Source organism: Oncorhynchus masou, chromosome 14 (genome assembly GCF_036934945.1).
Source record: "Oncorhynchus masou masou isolate Uvic2021 chromosome 14, UVic_Omas_1.1, whole genome shotgun sequence".
Classification (NCBI taxonomy): domain Eukaryota; kingdom Metazoa; phylum Chordata; class Actinopteri; order Salmoniformes; family Salmonidae; genus Oncorhynchus; species Oncorhynchus masou.
Window position 1 is genome coordinate 30,149,042 of NC_088225.1, and position 19,652 is coordinate 30,168,693.

A 19,652-nucleotide genomic window follows, 5' to 3' on the forward strand; every position below is an offset into this window, starting at 1 on the left:
TGTCCGAGCTGTGTGCTAGTAGTTTAAACAGACAACTCGGTACATTCAGCTTGTCAACACTTCTTACAAAACAAGTAGTGATGAAGTCAATCTCTCCTCCACTTTGAGCCGTGAGAGATTGACATGCATATTAATGTTAGCTCTCCATGTACATCTAAGGTCCAGCCATGCTGCCCTGTTCTGAGCCAATTTACATTTTCAGAGGTCCCTACTAAACAGTATTCCAGGTGTGACAGAACTAGAGCCTGTAGGACCTGCCACTATGATGTGATTTTCAATTGCATTTAATGTCAAACACTTATCATCAAAACAGTATCATGCTTTTAAAACTCACTTCACTGTGAAAATACATTTGAAGAAAGAAATTCAACAGCAGGTTATTTCAAAGCCCTAACACAACAAAATGGACAGCCTTTAAGGTGATGATTACTTCCAAACATCTATATGCATATTAGAGTTATGAGTTATGAGTTATGAAGCCGAACCCCCCTCCAAAAAAAAAAAACTGTATAAAAATTATGATTGTGCCATTATACAATACTTAGTCTACCACATATTACGCACGGCAGAAAAACGTGAAAATAAATGTTACAAATAAACATTTAAGATCTCTTGTGTGTTTGACTGTGGATTGTATTATTATGCATACTAGATGAACTGATTACCTTATGCTACATTCCAACATCTGTGAGAAAATGTATAGACCTAGGCGATGCGGTTGGTTCATTGATGGTGCAGGGCGGCTTACAGTTAGCCTACAATTATAGTGAATTTGTTTTTAGTCGGGACTTTTTTCTATTCATATTTTTATTTAATAGGATGACACATTCCCTTTAGCTACACAGAATATCTCAGTCCCATATGTTTCCATCTCCTCCTCTCTCTCCTTTATTCCTTTCCTGAGCGCCTTCTTCCTTCTTGATGTTCCCCAACAGATTTCACTTGGTTTCCCAAGTTAAGCATTGGTTAGCTACAGGAACAGGGTTGGAGAGCCCATGGCATACAGTGTTTGGGGGGAATAACACCTGTTGCGCAGAGAGCACATGCTCCTCAAACAGTGGTTGATGTTTGGAGTGAAATAAGTGGTTTTATATTTATTTTTCAGCTGCTCATATTAAGCACATGCTCTGCAAAAAAGAAAAAGAGTAGCCTACCTGGTCGGTGTGCTGCCACCATTTGCTGTTCAAGTGCGTAAGGATGACATGTATTTTTCCCCTATTCCTGTTCCTTTGATAATGGGCCATTCTAAATCAGAACAAATTTTACACATTAGTAAAGAAAATATTAAATTGAGAATAGTCTGTTGGGTGAAAATCTGATCACTTGATGTGAGAACAGCTGTGCAGCCTGAGGCAAGGAACAGAGCACAAGCTTCTTTTTTTTGTAACTTCCCAAATTCATCAATAGGCTATAATTGCATCATGCAGCCCATATAGAATGTCTTTGAAATCATAACATAAGGTTTATCATTTACAACTAAATTTGCCAAATAACTGTAAAACTAGTGTATAGGACCTTTTTCAAATGATCACTTTTACATTCAACAAAGCCACTTCATATTCGCTCTGGAATGGGAAAAATATCCTATTTTATTCAGCTAAGATCAATTGTATTCTTCTTACTATAAAAATAATTTAATATAAGATAACGACATGGGCCTTATAAGCATCTTTTGTCAGCTAAATGAACAAGCCTACAGCCTTTGCAGGAAGCATACCAGCCTGCATCCCACTGCTGGCTGGCTTCTGAAGCTAAGCAGGATTGGTCCTGGATGGGAGACCAGGTGCTGCTGGAAGTGGTGTTGGAAGGCCAGTTAGGAGGCACTCTTTCCTCTGGTTTAAAAAAATATCCCAATGCCCCAGGGCAGTGATTTGGGACATTGCCCTGTAAAGGGTGCTGTCTTTCGGACTGGATGTTAAACGGGTGTCCTAACTATCTGGTCACAAAAATATCCCATGGCACGTATTGTAAGAGTAGGGGTGTTAACCCTGGTGTCCTGGCTAAATTCCCAATCTGGACCTCATATCATCACAGTCACCTAATCATCCCCGGCTTCCAAATGGCTCATTCATCCCCCCTCCTCTGCCCTGTAACTATTCCCCAGATCTTTGCTGTAAATGAGAATATGTTCTCAGTCAATTTACCTGGTAAAATAAGGGTAAAATAAACTATGGCATGGAGCATAACCAGATAATATACAGCAGGCCAACTCATATTCTGCTCTTCTGAAATACATTTTCTTCATATCATAATATTTTGTTAGTCCTGACTAAAATAAATAATGGATTTTTTGTGATGGTGTATATTAAATAGATTTTGGACTTTTTTTCTTTATTTTTTATGTAGATGTTTCAAAGGTGTGAATCAGCAGCTTGTATGAGTGGAGACCTGGAGATGCTAAACATGCTCGTGTTAATGGTCAATAACTGTGAGACTGGCAGTCTGCATAACAATAACTGACTGACAAAATGTCACAGCCCTAAGTGGGACAACATTCCACAGGCCACAACGAACAGCCTGATCAACTCTATGCAAAGGAGATGTGTCATGCTGCATGAGGCAAATGTGGGTCACACCACACGCTGACTGTTTTTCTCATCCACTCCTCTAGGTTTTTTTTAAGGTATCTGTGACCAACAGATGTATATCTGTATTCTCAGTCATGTGAAATCCATAGATTAGGACCTAATGAATTTATTTAAATTACTCATTTCTTTACATGAACTGTTACTCAGTAAAATCTTTGAAATTGTTGCGTTTTATATTTTTGTTCAGAGCAGATGATCAGGACAGTGTAGAGTACTATTTGCCCGAAGAGGTGAGGTCTTGCAATGAGCTATATGACTGTACTTCTGATTCTAATTCTCAAGAGGAAAGTTAAAACCCTCAGCTACAAGGTCACTGAGATGGACCAACAGGGGATCGTCAGAAAGGAACTGACATGCAAGGATGGAATTGAAGGATTTTGGTCACTGGCCAGCAGACCGCAATGTCTACTAGCCCGGGTAACATTTGGGACCTAAATCTGTGGCACTCGTTGTTGGTAAAGGTAAAATTTCACTGCTGTGTCGGGCTAGTTTGGCACCTTTTCTACTAGCACAATCTGAAAAGTACTAGCCTTGGGATAGCTTAATTTCCATACCTGCTGACGTGTCAAACTGATTTCACAGGTCATTTGACTAATCATGTACAACAGAAGCACTCTGGAACAAAACCGTTTTTGTAGTTTGTATTGGAAAAACATTGAGTCCACAAGTCCTTTGTGAGCTAGTTAGCCAACTAGTTAATGTTAGCTCACTGTTTGTGTAATCACACTTTTCCAAGTGGTGACATGTTAGCTAGCTCACCAAGGCAGGGATATTTAGCTAATGTTTAGCTAGCTATGTTAGTTAACATTAGCTCAACATTCGTGTAGTCAATTTTTTTACGTGGTGACGTGCTAGCTAACTAACTACTGTTGCCCTAGTGCTGGGCTAAAGTTAGCAAGTCTGACTACACGAACGACGAGTTAACGTTATCCAGCTGGCTAGCTCACAAAGGACTTGTCAGTCATTATGCTGCCCTATGCTGGTTTTCTTTTTACCTGTAAGGAAGGTAACGTGCGTTACACACAACTAACGTTAATGAGTGGCTTTCTAGCTAACGTACATTTTTAGAAGCCCCTAGCTAGGCAACCACTGTTCTTTGACACACCCAACATGGCTTGTTGGCAGCTATCAACAGGGCTTACCTGTACTGCATATCTATCTAATGTTTCTCTGCAGTGTGTGTTCGGTGGTGTCTAATCATGTTGTAAGCTACAGCAAAGCTTTTACCACACTGATCACAGCTATAAGGCTTCTCCCCAGTGTGTGTTCGCTGGTGTGTATTCAGGGTGGAAGCTACAGCAAAGCTTTTCCCACACTGATCACAGCTATAAGGCTTCTCTCCAGTGTGTTTTCGATAGTGTCTAATCAGGGTGGAAGCTACAGCAAAGCCCTTTCCACACTGATAACAGCAATAAGGCTTCTCTCCAGTGTGTGTTCTCTGGTGTATAGTTCGTTTATCTGATAGAGCAAAGCTCTTCCCACACTGATCACAGCTATAAGGTTTCTCTCCAGTGTGTGTTCGCTTGTGTCTATTCAGGGTGGAAGCTCGAGCAAAGTTCATCCCACACTGATCACAGCTATAAGGCTTCACTCCAGTGTGTGTTAGCTTGTGTGTTGTCAGGTTGCCTGACTGATTGAAGCTTTTCCCACACTGACCACAGCTATAAGGCTTCACTCCAGTGTGTATACGCTGGTGTATAGTTAGGGCTTTTGATAGAGCAAAGCTCTTCCCACACTGATCACAGCTATAAGGCTTCTCTCCTGTGTGTGTTCGCAGGTGTCTAGTCAGCTCTCTTGACTGAGCAAATCTCTTCCCACACCGATCACAGTTATAAGGTTTCTCTCCAGTATGTGTTCGCTGGTGTGAATTTAAGGTCCCAGATTGACTGAAGCTCTTTCCACACTGATCACAGCTATAAGGCTTCTCTCCTGTGTGTGTTCGCAGGTGTATGTTTAGGGCTCCCAAATAAGAAAATATTTTCCCACAATCAAAGGCAGGGGTAAGCCCTCTCCCCTTTATGAATTCTCAGAGGAGATTTGAAGGTGTTAGAAGCAGCGAAACACTTCCCACACTGTGAGCAGCAGTACGGTTTCTCTGCGGTGTGAATACTGAAGTCACTCTGGCTTGTGAAACTCTTCCCACAGTCAGAGCAGCAGTGGTGAGGTTTCTTCCCTATACGTCTCTGCTGGTGTTTCTTGAGATGTTCTGATCTGGAGAGACTCTTCTCTGTCTCGTCAGCAACATGATGTGGTTGAAGTGCCCCAGCTGATAAGCCCCTCCCACTGCGAGAACGACAGTTCGGGGTGTCCCCTGTGAAACAAAAACATTGAATAACTAGGTTACTCTAGGCTAAGTACCTTACTCATGGGCAGACAGATTTTCCACCTAGTCGGTTCAGAGATCCAAAACAGGAAGCTTTCAATTTGTGGACCAATGCACTAAACCAAGACTACCTGCCTGTCTTATCATCAATACACTCAGTGGCCAGTTTATTAGGTATACCACCCTCCGTTCACGAAATTAAATCGACAATTTACTAGCAACTGAGTGTTTTACTGTTTATAAATCAATTAAGCAGATTGTAGTCTAATCCACACACCCCATTGTTCTTACTTGATGAAATCAAATCTCCCTCCTCGTGTCCTTCTCTCACAGTTCCATTCTGCCCTGCTGTTTTCCTGCAGTCGACCAGCCGCACAGACACCCTCTTCAGACCCAGCAGTAAGGTGCTACCAGGAGAGTTGTGACCAGGGGTCTCCGGCAGGTTGGAGGGGGACGGACTAGCTCTGTCCTGGTGACCACAGGAAGAATTGTACATAAATGTTTGGTCTAATGATATTCCGACTACTTTAGTCTAAATCTCTGATTGATTGGGTGCATCCTTATAACTCCGTTCTCCTGAAGTGTGTAATCGTTCACTACTTTACACAAATGTCTAGTATTTTTTTTTAAATCACTTTGGCAAATTTTTCAAATGGAATTGATATTTTTTACAACATCTTATGTTAAGAGCCTTTAATTGAGCATTCATTGGCGTTGAACAAATTAGCCGCTCAATTTAGTTCATACGTGTTAGTAGAGCTAAAGAGTTAGAGAGTTTATGGAAAGAGGAGCCATAAGAGTTTATGGAAAGAGGAGCTCCAACGTCTCAAGATATTTTGGAATGTCCCCTCCCCTTCCAAAATGTGAAAGATTGTAAAACCTGCTAAATCACTCTGCACCATAGGTATATTTCACTGGTCATCCCCAAAGCCAACACTTCCTTTGGCTGCCTTTCCTTCCAGTTCTCTGCTGCCAATGACTGGAACAAATTGCAAAAAAATCACTGAAGTTGGAGACTTACATTTCCCTCATTAACTTTTTAAGCGTCAGCTGTCAGAGAAGCTAAACCGATCACTGCAGCTCTACACAGCCCATCTGTAAATAGCTCATCCAACCAACTACCTACCTCATCCCCATATTTGTTTTTATTTTTCTGCTCTTTTGCACACAAGTATTTCTACATCCTCATCTGCACATATCACTCCTTTGTAAATTGCTAAATTCTAATTACTTCACCACTATTGGCCTATTTATTGCCTTACCTCCTTACTTCATTTGCACACACTGTGTACAGATTTTTCTATTGTGTTATTGACTGTACATTTGTTTATCCCATGTGTAACTGTGTTGTTTCTGTCGCACTGTTTTGCTTGATCTTGGCCAAGTATCAGTTGTAAATGAGAACTTGTTCTCAACTGGCCTACCTGGTTAAATAAAGGTGAAATAAAAAATTGTGGTTTGTTCAAATAACCAGTGATGAAAAACCTAACACAAGAACTACTGCTGCACGTTATCCAACTTTTGCAGCATATTGAGAAAGTCAGTCTTATAGTTTCAGTATCCTTACACAGTACATACATAGAAGAAACCATCAGATATAGGAGTATTGTAACATGTAGCAGAAGACTACAGTAAAAGGTATTGGTGTAACCTGGTACAATTTCTGCCCCATGTAACATTGCTTAAGATCTACTTTATGGGGCTTGTTACTGTAACAGCATCCTCATCTAAAATCAACAGCTTACAGTGTATCATCAACATTCAGAAAATGAGTGGAATAAACTGTAATTTACCACCCAAGTATTTCAGCAGTACATTGTACACTTTACCATCATTTCAATTGGTAGCACAGTGACCCACTTTGCCCTACTGTATAAAAGTACACTGGCAGAAGGACAGTGTAGTATTTACAGCCATATCTATCAATTATTTGGAATTACCTTCCAACATAAATTAAAAGAATGTCAATTTATACAGTTCTCAAACTGTACTTAAACTTGACACTATACAATTTGTTTAGTAGTTAAGTTTTGAGCAATTTGATTCAATTATAGTTAAATGTATTGTTTACAAATAACTGGAAAATATTTGTTCATGTAATTAATTGTAAATGAACTTTGGAAACGTGTGTTTAGAACTGTGAAAATGTACCACATACTTCAAAACTGCAACAAAGTGATGGGGGGAAAAAAACTTAACGGCATTGGATTGGTGGAAGCATGGGCTCGTGGGTGTTCACACCATATGTTTTATACACATCATTTCCTTCCAACATCAGGGAAGTGAGCAAGTGACGACGTTGGAAGGAAAGATAATTAGGAATTCCTTAACATGGTATCTAGCCTACCAAAAAACATGATGTAACACAATAAAACACTATAGAACCTTATGTAACACTTACAAATATTATTTAAACGCCCATGCAAAAATTGCTCCACCATTTTCTGGTTGCTAAAATTGCCAAGAAGTGCACTGTAGAGATTTGTTGTACCACCTAAACAAACCGCTGTGAAATATATTTTCCATAACCCAAATCACTGTATTTTCAGATGTTTGTAGCTGGTGCACAAATCCGAAAGTAAGACTGAAAAACAAAATAAAAATGGGAAGCATTGAAATAACACACACAGAACAGATTTACTGATTCTTAGACTTGCTTTCAATGAGAATGACAGATCTATAACTGACGTTGCTATGTGAATTCTCCCAAAAACAAACATATTGCAGCTTTAACGCTTTCAAACATGATTTAACACTAAGACATAGCAACATTGATATACAGTGCCTTTAGAAAGTATTCACACCCCTGGACTTTCCACATTTTGTTGCGTTACAGCCTGAATTAAAAATTGATACAATTGAGATTTGTCATCCCTGGCCTACACACAATACCCCATAATGTCAAAGGGGAGTTATGTTTTTCCATTTAATTTGTATTTTTTTTTTTTTACAAATGAACATATAGAACATTTGTGGGCATAACTGAAAAAGCATGTGCGAGCAAGGAGGCCTACAAACCTGACTCAGTTACACCAGCTCTGTCAAGAGGAATGGGCCAATATTCCACCAACTTATTGTGGGAAGCTTGTGGAAGGGCTACCTGAAATGTTTGACCCAAGTTAAATTATTTAAAAGCAATGCTACGAAATAATAATTGAGTGTATATAAACTTCTGACCCACTGGGAATGTGATGGAAGAAAGAAAAAGCTGAAATAAATCCTTCTCTCTACTATTATTCTGACATTTCACATTTTTAAAATAAAGTGGTGATCCTAACTGACCTAAGACGGGGAATTTTTTTATGAGGATTAAATGTCTGGAATTGTGAAAAACTGAGTTTAAATGTATTTGGCTGAGGTATATGTCAACATCCAACTTCAACGGGAGCCTCGCTACTGTTATTTTACTGCTGCTCTTTAATTATTTGTAATTTTTATTTTTTACTAAACATCTATTTTTCTTAAACTGTATTGTTGGTTAAAAATCAAATCAAAATCAAATCAAATTTTATTTGTCACATACACATGGTTAGCAGATGTTAATGCGAGTGTAGCGAAATGCTTGTGCTTCTCGTTCCGACAATGCAGTAATAACCAACAAGTAATCTAACTAACAATTCCAAAACTAATTTCTTATACACAGTGTAAGGGGATAAAGAATATGTACATAAAGATATATGAATGAGTGATGGTGCAGAGCAGCATAGGCAAGATACAGTAGATGGTATTGAGTACAGTATATACATATGAGATGAGTATGTAAACAAAGTGCATAGTTAAAGTGGCTAGTGATACATGTATTACATAAGGATGCAGTAGATGATATAGAGTACAGTATATATGTATACATATGAGATGAATAATGTAGGGTATGTAAACATTATATTAGGTAGCATTGTTTAAAGTGGCGAGTGATATATTTTACATTATTTCCCATCAATTCCCATTATTAAAGTGGCTGGAGTTGATTCAGTGTGTTGGCAGCAGCCACTCAATGTTAGTGGTTGCTGTTTAACAGTCTGATGGCCTTGAGATAGAAGCTGTTTTTCAGTCTCTCGGTCCCACCTTTGATGCACCTGTACTGACCTCACCTTCTTTAAGGGCTTGTAAGTAAGGATGTTGTATTCAGCGCATGGGACAAATACAATTTGATTCGATTTCAGAAGACAACTAGGTTGATTGAGCCAAAGAGCAGGTGTTCTTTCTTAATCAAATCTGATTGGTCACATACACATATTTAGCAGATGTTATTGCAGATCTAGCGAAATGCTTGTGGTCCTACTCCAGCAGTGCAGTAGTATCCAACAACTCATAACAAGACACACAAATCTAAAATAATGAATGGAATTAAGAAATGTATAGCATATCTGGACAAGCAATGTCAGTGGCATTGACTGAAATACAGTAGTATACAGTACATATGAAATTAGTAAAACAGTATGTCAACATTGTTAAAGTGACCAGTGATTCCATGACTATGTACATTGGGCAGCAGCATCTAAGGTGCAGGGTTGAGTAACAGTGGTAGCCAGCTAGGGATGGCTGTTTAACAGACTGATGGTCTTGAGATAGATGCTGTTTTTCAATCTCTCGGTCCCAGCTTTGATGCACCTGTACTGACCTCGCCTTCTGGATGATAGCGGAGTGAATGGGCCGTGGCTCGGGTGGTTGATGTCCTTGTGATGATGCAACCCAACAGGATACTCTCAATGGTGCATCTGTAAAAGTTTGTGACGGTCTTAGGGGCCAGGCAGAATCTATGCAGCCTCCTGAGGTTGATGAGGCGCTGTTGCACCTTCTTCACCACGCTGTCTGTGTGGGTGGACCACTTCAGATTGTCAGTGATGTGTACACAAAGGAACTTGAAGCTTTTCACCTTCTTCACTGCGGTCCCGTTGATGTGGATATGGGTGTGCTCCCTCTGCTGTATCCTGAAGCTCCTTTGTTTTATTGAGGGAAGGGGTTATTTTCCTGACACCACTCCGCCCGGGGCCTCACCTCCTCCCTGTAGGCTGTCTCATCTTTGTTGGTAATCAGACCTACTACTGTTGTTGTCGTCTGCATACTTGATGATTGAGTTGGAGGCGTTCGTGGCCACGCAGTCATGGGTGAACAGGGAGTACAGGAGGGGGCTGAGCACGCAACCTTATTGGGCCCCAGTGTTGAGGATCAGCATAGTGGAGGTGTTGTTTCCTACCTTCACCACCTGGGGGCAAACCATCAGGAAGTCCAGGATCCCGTTGCACAGGTCAGGGTTCAGACCCAGGGCCCCGAGCTTAATAAGTTTGGAGGGTACTATGGTGTGGAAGGTTGATCTATAGTCAATGAACAGCATTCTTACATAGGTATTCCTCTCATCATATATGCATAGTCACTTTAACCGTATTGTTACTGTTATTTTTCACTGTCTTTTTACTGTTGTTTTGTTTCCTTACTTACCTATTGTTCACCCTGTACCTTTTTTGCACTTTTGGTTCGAGCCTGTAAGTAGGCATTTCATTGTATGGTCTACACCTGTTGTATTCGGCGCACGTGACAAATAAACTTTGATTTGATTTGTCCAGATGGGATAGGGCATTGTCATGGCGATTACATCGTCTGCGGATCTGTTGGGGAGGTAAGCAAATTGAAGTGGGTCTCGGGTGTCAGGTAAGGTGGAGGTGATATGATCCTTAACTAGCCTCAAAGCACTTCATGATGACATAAGTTTAATGTTTTGTATACTCAGTGAAATTGTCCATTCTCACAAAAAGTTTATTTCTTTCAAATTGTGTGCACAAATTTGTTTACATCCTCGTCAGTGAGCATTTCTCCTTTGCCAAGAATGCATCCACCTGACAGGTGTGACATATCAAAAAGCTGATTAAACAGGATGATCATTACACAGCCTTCTGCTAGAGACAATAAAAGGCCACCCTAAAATGTGCCGTTTTTCCACACAAAACAATGTGCCACAGATGTCTCAAGTTGAGGGAGAGTCCAGATGGAGCTGTAAATACAATCAAGCCTGTCTAATGGCAGAGTTGATCAGCACACATATGGATTACAACGTCAAGAAGACAGGAGAAGGAGCATACTGGAATCTATTCTGGATGTTTGAAACGGGTGAGTTTGTCCTGATACTAGCCAGCATGCATTTGCTCACTGCATATGTTTACATGTGCATTTGTTTTCTCAACTACAGTTTGAGTTGTGTCCTGTCTTGACAGTGAAATATGGCTAGCTCTTAACCTACTTGCATCGCGTGACAATTTGCCCAACGTTTGGTGTTGGTTTGTTGAACCGATGTAGTTAGCTAGCTATGTTTTGGAAATATTTATGACTCACGTTTGGAAGTGAACTAACGTTAGCTACCTTGTGTTAGTCAGCTGTTGTCTGGCTATAGCTAGCTAATGGTTGAAGTTGCGTAACAGACCTTACTTAAACAAATATAGCTAGCTACTTTAGCCTGTTCATTAGCTAGCTGGCATTCAACTGACTGGTGTTAGGTAGCTACAGAGGTTAGCTGCTGGACTTTGGACAAGCAAGCTGACTTTAGTTAATAGCAGCTGTGTTGTAGAACAGTTGCTGGCCCGTTTAGATAACTCTGAGATACGGCTAAAAATATGTCAGAAATGCTACAAAAAGGAGCTCATTGTTGGTTCCTAATGGACAGAAATATGCATGTGAGAGCAATAAGTAATCAAATCTGTTGTACTTACAAATTGACTCAATCCGACATTTAAATCAAATGGTCACTTTATGATAGCTCTTTGCTCGTTTTCATTTGACTTACATAATTTGAGCTAGGTGGGAGTAAACTCTGACAAATCAATTGCTAAGGACTCTGTTAGAAGTTAATGTTACTCCGTGACGGCTGGACAGCTCCTGAAAGGTGGGGAGTGTTGTCAAGTTGATTTGCGAGATTCCAACGAGATTGGCTTCATAATGGCTTAGATATGATGGTAGGGAAATGTTAATTTGACATTGAGCTTCAACCAATGCATACTCAGCGCGACTACAACATAATGGAATAGAACTATAAAGTTTGAAAAAATGTTGCAAAAGTGAGACGTAACATGCATCATTTCGTGTAGCCTCTCAAGGGCCAATGTATATAAACTCTGTATTGCTGATGATATGTATTGGCCATTGAGAGGCTACACCAGTGATGTATATAAACTCTGTATTGCTGATGATATGCATCACTGGTGTAGCCTCTCAATGGCCAATACATATCATCAGGAATACAGAGTTTATATACATCACTGGTGTAGCCTATGCTTAATTATTTATTTTTGCCTTCACTTGACCTGCTGGTTGCGCATTGCTTGTATCATCAATCTGTGTGCGATTGGCTAGTGGGTTACTTTGCTGAAATAACCACCCTGGTTTCTTTTGTCTAGACGTTCAAGTGGAACGCATAGATGTGGAAGATCAAAGGAAACGAGACCTAGACGTTGTATACACCACAGTAAGGACACTGTTCATAACTGTCAACCAAACTTACCCGATCCATCTTGGAAGCGATTATTTCTTCAAATAAAAAATATGAAAGTAAATGTGTACGCTAGAGTTACTTTCTTTGTCACGGCGTTCAGATAAAGAAAAGCTAGATCAGCGCAATCAGACGTCCTTTTACATATCAAAACTGGATATAAATGGAGACAAATTTTACATCAAAACGATCCTGTGGAATTTATTTTAGTTTGAAAACGAGATAGAGGATGGTAACAAAGAACTTCCTGTTGATGCTTTTCGGCTTCTTCTGAGGTGTTTACGAGGTGCCGCCACCTACCGTACATAGTCATCAACGCTTCAAGTGCCCGAAGCGGTTTTGGGAGTGTCATTTATTGCTCGAAAATAACTGTATTCCCTCAAATATATAGTGTTAGCCTACATTTTTGCCATTAGGTTATCTTTGAATAGTGGAGGCAGCGCATATTTTCTTTGACTTGCGGTAACTCTAAATCAATAGTTGTTAATTAAGTAGTCCGAAAACATTCACTTGCTCTACCATTCTGAAGGTCATGTAACTGTTACATGCAACATTAACAGGACAGATGTCGCTCTCTAGTTTTATGATGGAACAAAGGTCTGGTTGAATGTATTCTGCCACTGTCTTCTTGTCTCAGCTGAGTCCAGGCATATGAATTAACAGGTTATAACAACGCAATTATCACCATGGCTATTTTTCTGTCTTTCTTCCCTGGTGATTATTACCTACACACCGCTACTGCAAGGTGTAGGCTTGCCCCCACTATTTCTCCATGGTTCTGACTTTAGCTGCTTGTTGCGCATTGCCTTGTATCAATCTGTGTGCTTTAGGCTAGTAGGCTACTTTGCTGAAGGACAAAATATCCCACGTGTTTATTACCACCATTGTTTATTTTGTCCAACTGTTCAAATGGAACGAATGGATATGGCAGATCATAGATGATTAAACTCGACATGTTATACACCACAGTAGGGATACTGTTAGTAAGTCAAAATTTACCCGATCTTTTGTTGACGCTATTCAGCTTCAGCGTTTCTTAGTGACAGTAAATATGTAGCCAGCCTACACTACAGTTACTTTATTTGTTACAGCGTTCAGATAAAGAACCGCTAGACCAGAGCAATCAAACATCATTTTAAATATCAAAACTCGATTTAAATTGTGACAAATGTCTGATGTAGGCTTATCTAATCTATTAAAGTCATTTAAACGTTCAACACCCCATTCACCAAGAATACTGATGTCTGTTATCGTCTAACTCTACCCGAGATCTACTTGAAACAACGTCCTCTGAGAGTCCAGATAGTTTAATTGTCTGAGGTCCAGTAAGGGACGCCTATAAAATACCAGACTGATTACAGCAGCGCTATCCGTGCAGCGAACCAGTACCACCTGATGCATGTTTAATCCGACGTCTGCAGAGTCCATGCAGCATTTACAACGATGCAACTTCCGCAGTAGTCGGTGCATTACAAGCATTTCGCTACACCCACAATAACATCTGTATGTGACCCATACGATTTGATTGTGATTTAGAATTCTGCTTCACCCAGCAGAGCAGACCGAGAGCAGTTGTGAAGGAAGTGGTCTTCGGTATTATTTGACCTTTTTTTTTTAACGAGGTAGGCCAGTTGAGAACAAGTTCTCATTTACAACTGCGGGGCCAGGTCGCAGTTGTATTATGGCGGTCCTCAAACTGGTATAGGTGCATGCCCCACCTTGTGTTTTGTCTGTGTATTAGCCTAATATTCTGTAGTATTAATTCATTACACTTTTAAAAACCAATTAACCCTACACCCATTAAAACCTCATTATTCCACCCTGGACCCATCTTCCTCTACTACTCTCGGACGCGTCTGATCTCCAGCACCATGAATACCACTACAGTTTACACACACAACTTTACACATTCCTTTTCAAGTCCTTCTGCACACACCTCAGATCTAAGAGTCTCCCTGCTACACACTGCTGGAAGGAAGTAGTCAATGGAGATGTGTTTACAGGAAGTACCCTCCCCCCCACCACCTACCATCAACCAATCATATCAATGTGGAACTATACAGAGCTGTAGAGCTTGTAGTCCGTTTAAATGATGTAAAAAAAATAAGAGCCTGTAGTCCTATATCCCGGAAATGAGTTACCTATGACTCGTTCAGCCATCCCTATGGGTAAAATTAAATGGGAGAAAGCATAGGGTTTTTGGAATAAATGCAGAAAATAAGTCTTAGGAGAAAGTATCAGTCAGTTAATTACCTTAAATAATTACAATATTTATTACATAAATCCTTCAAAGTTACATTAGCTGATGAAGACTCTCATAGAACAAAACTTATCCCACAGACCTTTATATTTGGCATATATCCAACCCCCCCCCCCCCCCAAAAAAAATGGCTTAGAATCATGGCAACATTTGTGCCTATAAAAAGATACCATTACCATTTCATGCTTTAGAGCCCCACAGTGGACGTGTCATAACACCCATAAAACATGGTGGTCAAACAGGGAAATGGTTCCAATAGTATTTCCACCATTCATTTATCATTCATTTATCCCATAGGAGATTTAAGAAACACTTACAATAAGGGCTGTGTTTCATGTAGGCCTACCCTGGCAAGACATTTTTTATAACCATGTTAATCTGTCGGACAAGGTGACTTTTAATCAATTTAACATTTATCCATTTAATGACAATGTGTGATATTGCATGGACATGGCAAACCTGCTTCTAGATCAGAGCTGCATATTATAGATGCAGTAAAGGAGTCAATGGAATGAAGACCGTTCAACAAATCTGATCTAACAAAGTGGATATTCGTCAAATCGGCATGATTTACAGAGCATCCAGAAAGTATTCAGTCTAGGGCTATCCCAACAAAAAAATATCATCTGTAGACCTAAATTCATCTGTTCTTTTGACCAACTGATTGATCTAAATGTTTCAGTGTATTTTTCTACATATAGACACACCCAATGTGTTTTAATAAAATTAAATATATGCACTGATGTTATCTGATGATTTTAAGCTTACGGTTTGATGAAATAAGGCAAATGCCTCGAGGGCGCCAGAGATCAAGATAAAAAAACGTACCCGATCCAACTATTCTCCTCCCGCTCCTTCTGGCTTTCTCCGATTCTGCCATTACTCTCCTGAAGCTGCCAGTAATGGGCTTCAGGAGGAGTTGGCACCTTTCTCATGTGGAATGCCAATATATATTTCCATTTCTACCGATCTGCGTGCCAGTTATGGTTTTCATATGCAGATTTGTCATGTGGTTAATCAAACCTAGCCAAATCTTAAATGGTACAAACCTAAAAAGTAACTTCTATTGCAATTGCCAACTATGTAAAAATAGCCTACATAAAGCCAACAAATAAACATTGCAGCCTGCAGGTAGAAAACATCCTGATTATTTTTTTTAAAATATATATATATATTTTTTTAAATTAAATATCCTATGAATCACATTGGCGACATGGCCTGTCTGCAACGAACTTATATCAACTAACTTGGGTCCGGCTCGAAGCTTATGCTAGCAAACTTGCAACATGAAGAAAAAGATGAGATGAACCCTCAGTTTCCTGTTCCAATGAGCTCTGGATAGACACAGCTGTAGGCCATTTGCGCAAGGGAGAAGAAACTTCGGCAGGAGCTCAATGGAGCTGAGTACCGGCACCTCAAATGTTCTACTGCTTGAGCTTCTGTTAGTCTTGTAGAATATTAGCTCAAAAGTATTGTGCTGCTACTGCACCAAAATATAAACAGTACCAGCATGAGTACCAGAACCTGTTTCAGTCCAAGTCAAGCACTGATAAGAACTGATCCACTGGATCAGAGCATGGCATTTTATCTTTTCACACTGGTTATTTAAAGTGAGAGAGCTGGAAAGATTTTCCAAATACAATGATTAACTATTGCAATTCTCAATGGATGTAAAAACAGATTTTTTTTTGCTTGCTGTTTTGAGGTGAAGAAGACATTTACTTTGAGAAGCTCCACAGGTCATTAGTGATGGTGCGTTAAGCCAACCAGAAATACTATCAGATCTCCAATTGGGCACATTTATGTACATTTGCCCGCCGGCCAGGTAGCCTACAGGCCTACTTCTATGCATGCGGGTCCTTACTCAACATTGACAGGAGGCCTACTTCTATGCATGCGGGTCCTTACTCAACATTGACAGGAGGCTCCAAACAAAAGACTGACTAAAATAACAAAACTCATAAATGGAATGAAATCAACCAAAACTTGTTTCTCACAAGTGCAGCATAGGTTGTGCGGTCTGCAAACAACGTGTCGACTCCGACAAAAATACCGGGAAGACTGGAATAATTATATTGAATGCAATTAACAGAAATTACTGTAACCAAAGCAACAAACATTGTAGATTAGGAATTAACGTTTGAATGCACTACTGGTGATATGTAATGGGGAAGTGATATCAAACGCAAACAGTTCACACAATGAAGTTATGAAACAATGCATGTGCACAAATTGGCAGGAGAGAGAAGCACATTGTGCATCTGGGCGCTGCATGGTCAATCCGACATCTGCATTGGCCATGCAGCATTTATAGTGATACGACCTCAGTAGAAGTCAGGGAATTCATACTTCTTGCTCTTCGCGAAACAGTGCAAGAAGTGAGTTTGTTTTCTACAGGATGTACCATCAATGCGGAGCTAAAGAGCCACATTGTTACAAAATTTGGGAGGAGCATATATATATTTGCGCCTATCTCGGGTAACTAATCTATTGGAGGCCTAGACTAAAAGCCCATTTCAGGTAACTAATCAATTGGAGGCCTAGACTATAAAAGCCTACTCATGCTTGATCCGAAAATGTATGTGTGTGAGACACACGTTACTACTTGACTCAAACCAACAGTCTGACAACCAAACAATCGACTAATTTGGGGTCAGCCTTAATTCAGACCCCTTGATTTCCCCTCTCTGTTGGGGAATAATCAGAATTAGTTGGTAACATAGATAAGATGTTTTATATTCATTATATGCTTGTGAGTTGCAGTTATCTGTTCTCGGACATGGGGTCAGTTATTTGGGCCGCAGAGAGGGGAGGGTTCAAGCTTGTCTTCATATGTAAACACATCTTTTAAATCAATTATCTCTTGGCTCCACAATGTCTGTGTCTCTGCGATCTTGTCAAGGAGGGGGTATTTGATATTTGCCTGTTGATAGGTTTTGTTTTATGGTCCTGAGAACGAGAAAAGAACATAGTTTAGGAGACAAAGCTGAACGATAATTTATAGCCAATGCTGTCTGGCTATGTGTGTCTTTGCTATAAAGGATCTCAGTTGCAATGTATAAGGACTATCAGAAAATTCATTGATAGACACTGAATTGATCTGAGAGTCACAGGGTTGTGATGGAGCTCATATAATTAAAGATGGACTTTATGATAACTCTGACTTGTGTGTGGTTTGCTCTCATGATTTGGTAAATACAGGAAATTTCCACGACACCTCCCCCACATTTTGTTATGTTACAGCCTTACTCTAGCCTTACTCTGGAATATTCTTGGTGGTTCCAAACTTCTTCCAATTCAGAATGGAGGCCACTGTGTCCTTGGGGACCTTCAAAGCCGCAGACATGTTTTGGTTCCTTCCCCAGATCTGTGCCTCGACACAATCCTGCTTCAGAGCTCTACAGACAATTCCTTCGACCTCATGGCTTGGTTTTTGCTCTGACATGCACTGTCAACTGTGGGACCATAAATAGACAGTTGTGTGCCTTTCTTAATCATGTCCAATCAACTGTATTTACCACTGGTAGACTCCAAACCAGTTCTATTAACATCTCAATGGAAACAGGATGCACCTGACTCAACTGAGGCTCATAGCAAAGGGTCTGAATACTTATGTAAATAAAATATCGTTTACATTTTTTTAAATACATTTTGGAAAATTCCTAAACTTATCGCTTTGTCATTATGGGGTAGTGTGTAGATTGAGGGGGGAGTATTTCATACATTTTAGAATAAGGCTGTAATGTAACCAAATGTGGAAAGTCGTCACTGGGTCTGAATACTTACCGAATGCACTATATGTATTGTAACAGGCTCACAATGTGGTTACTTAAGTCCAATTTGGATATATTTGGCTGTTTCTGCAGGATAACATTTAAAAGTTGAAGTGACATCTAAATGCTTACTCCGGGTTAGCATCGCTAGCATCTGTGGTGGTGGAAGTCAATCATTTTTAACTGTAATGCAGTTGATTGGGGAATATGAAATTAACATTTGCTCGTTGGGGTTGACATACAAGCATTACACTCTGATTTGTACCTCAATATATTGTGACATACACATATAAACAATAGTCTAAACGTAGGATCATTTTGCTGGGGGGCAATGAAGAGATTCAGGATTATTCCCCCATGGCCTTTTCTCCCACACGTTTCCATGGCAATTCCATTGTTTTGCTCGAGTTCCATTGACTTCTTTACCGCATCTACAGTTGAAGTCTACATACACTTAGGTTGGAGCCATTAAAACTTGTTTTTAAACCACTCCACACATTTCTTGTTAACAAACTATAGTTTGGCAAGTCAGTTAGGACATTTACTTTGTATGACACGTAATTTTTCCAACATTTGTTTACAGCGTATTTCACTAATAATTCACTATCACAATTCCAGTGGGTCAGAAGTTTATATACACTAATTTGACTGTGCCTTTAAACAGGTTGGAAAATTCCAGAAAATTGTCATGGCTTTAGAAGCTTCTGATAGGCTAATTGACATAATTTGAGTCAATTGGAGGTGTAGCTGTGGATATATTTCAAGGCTTACCCTCAAACTCAGTGCCTCTGCTTGACATCATGAGAATTTTTAAAAATCAGCCAAAGATTGTACACCTCCACGGGAGCAATTTCCAAATTCCTCAAGGTCCCGCGTTAATCTGTACAAACAATAGTACGCAAGTATAAACACCATGGGACCACGCAGCCGTCATACCTCTCAGGAAGGAGACTCATTCTGTCTCCTATGAACGTACTTTGGTGCGAAAAGTTCAAATCAATCCCAGAAAAAACAAAGGCTCCTGTGAAGATGCTGGAGGAAACAGGCAGAAGTCTCTATATCCACAGTGAAACCAGTCCAATATCGACACAGCCTGAAAGGTCACTCAGCAAGGAAGAAGCCACTGCTCCAAAACCGCCATAAAAAAGCCAGACTACGGTTTGCAACTGCACATGGGGACAAAGATCTTACTTTTTGGAGAAATGTTCTCTGGTCTGACGAAACAAAAATA

The 19,652-nt window shown here is 40.0% G+C and overlaps 1 pseudogene; it reads right to left on the reverse strand.

Annotated features, from left to right (window-relative positions):
- Positions 1 to 3,214: 3,214 nt before the first annotated feature.
- LOC135554711 (zinc finger protein OZF-like) lies at positions 3,215 to 12,645 on the reverse strand (annotated as a pseudogene).
- Between the last annotated feature and the right edge of the window lie 7,007 nt (positions 12,646 to 19,652).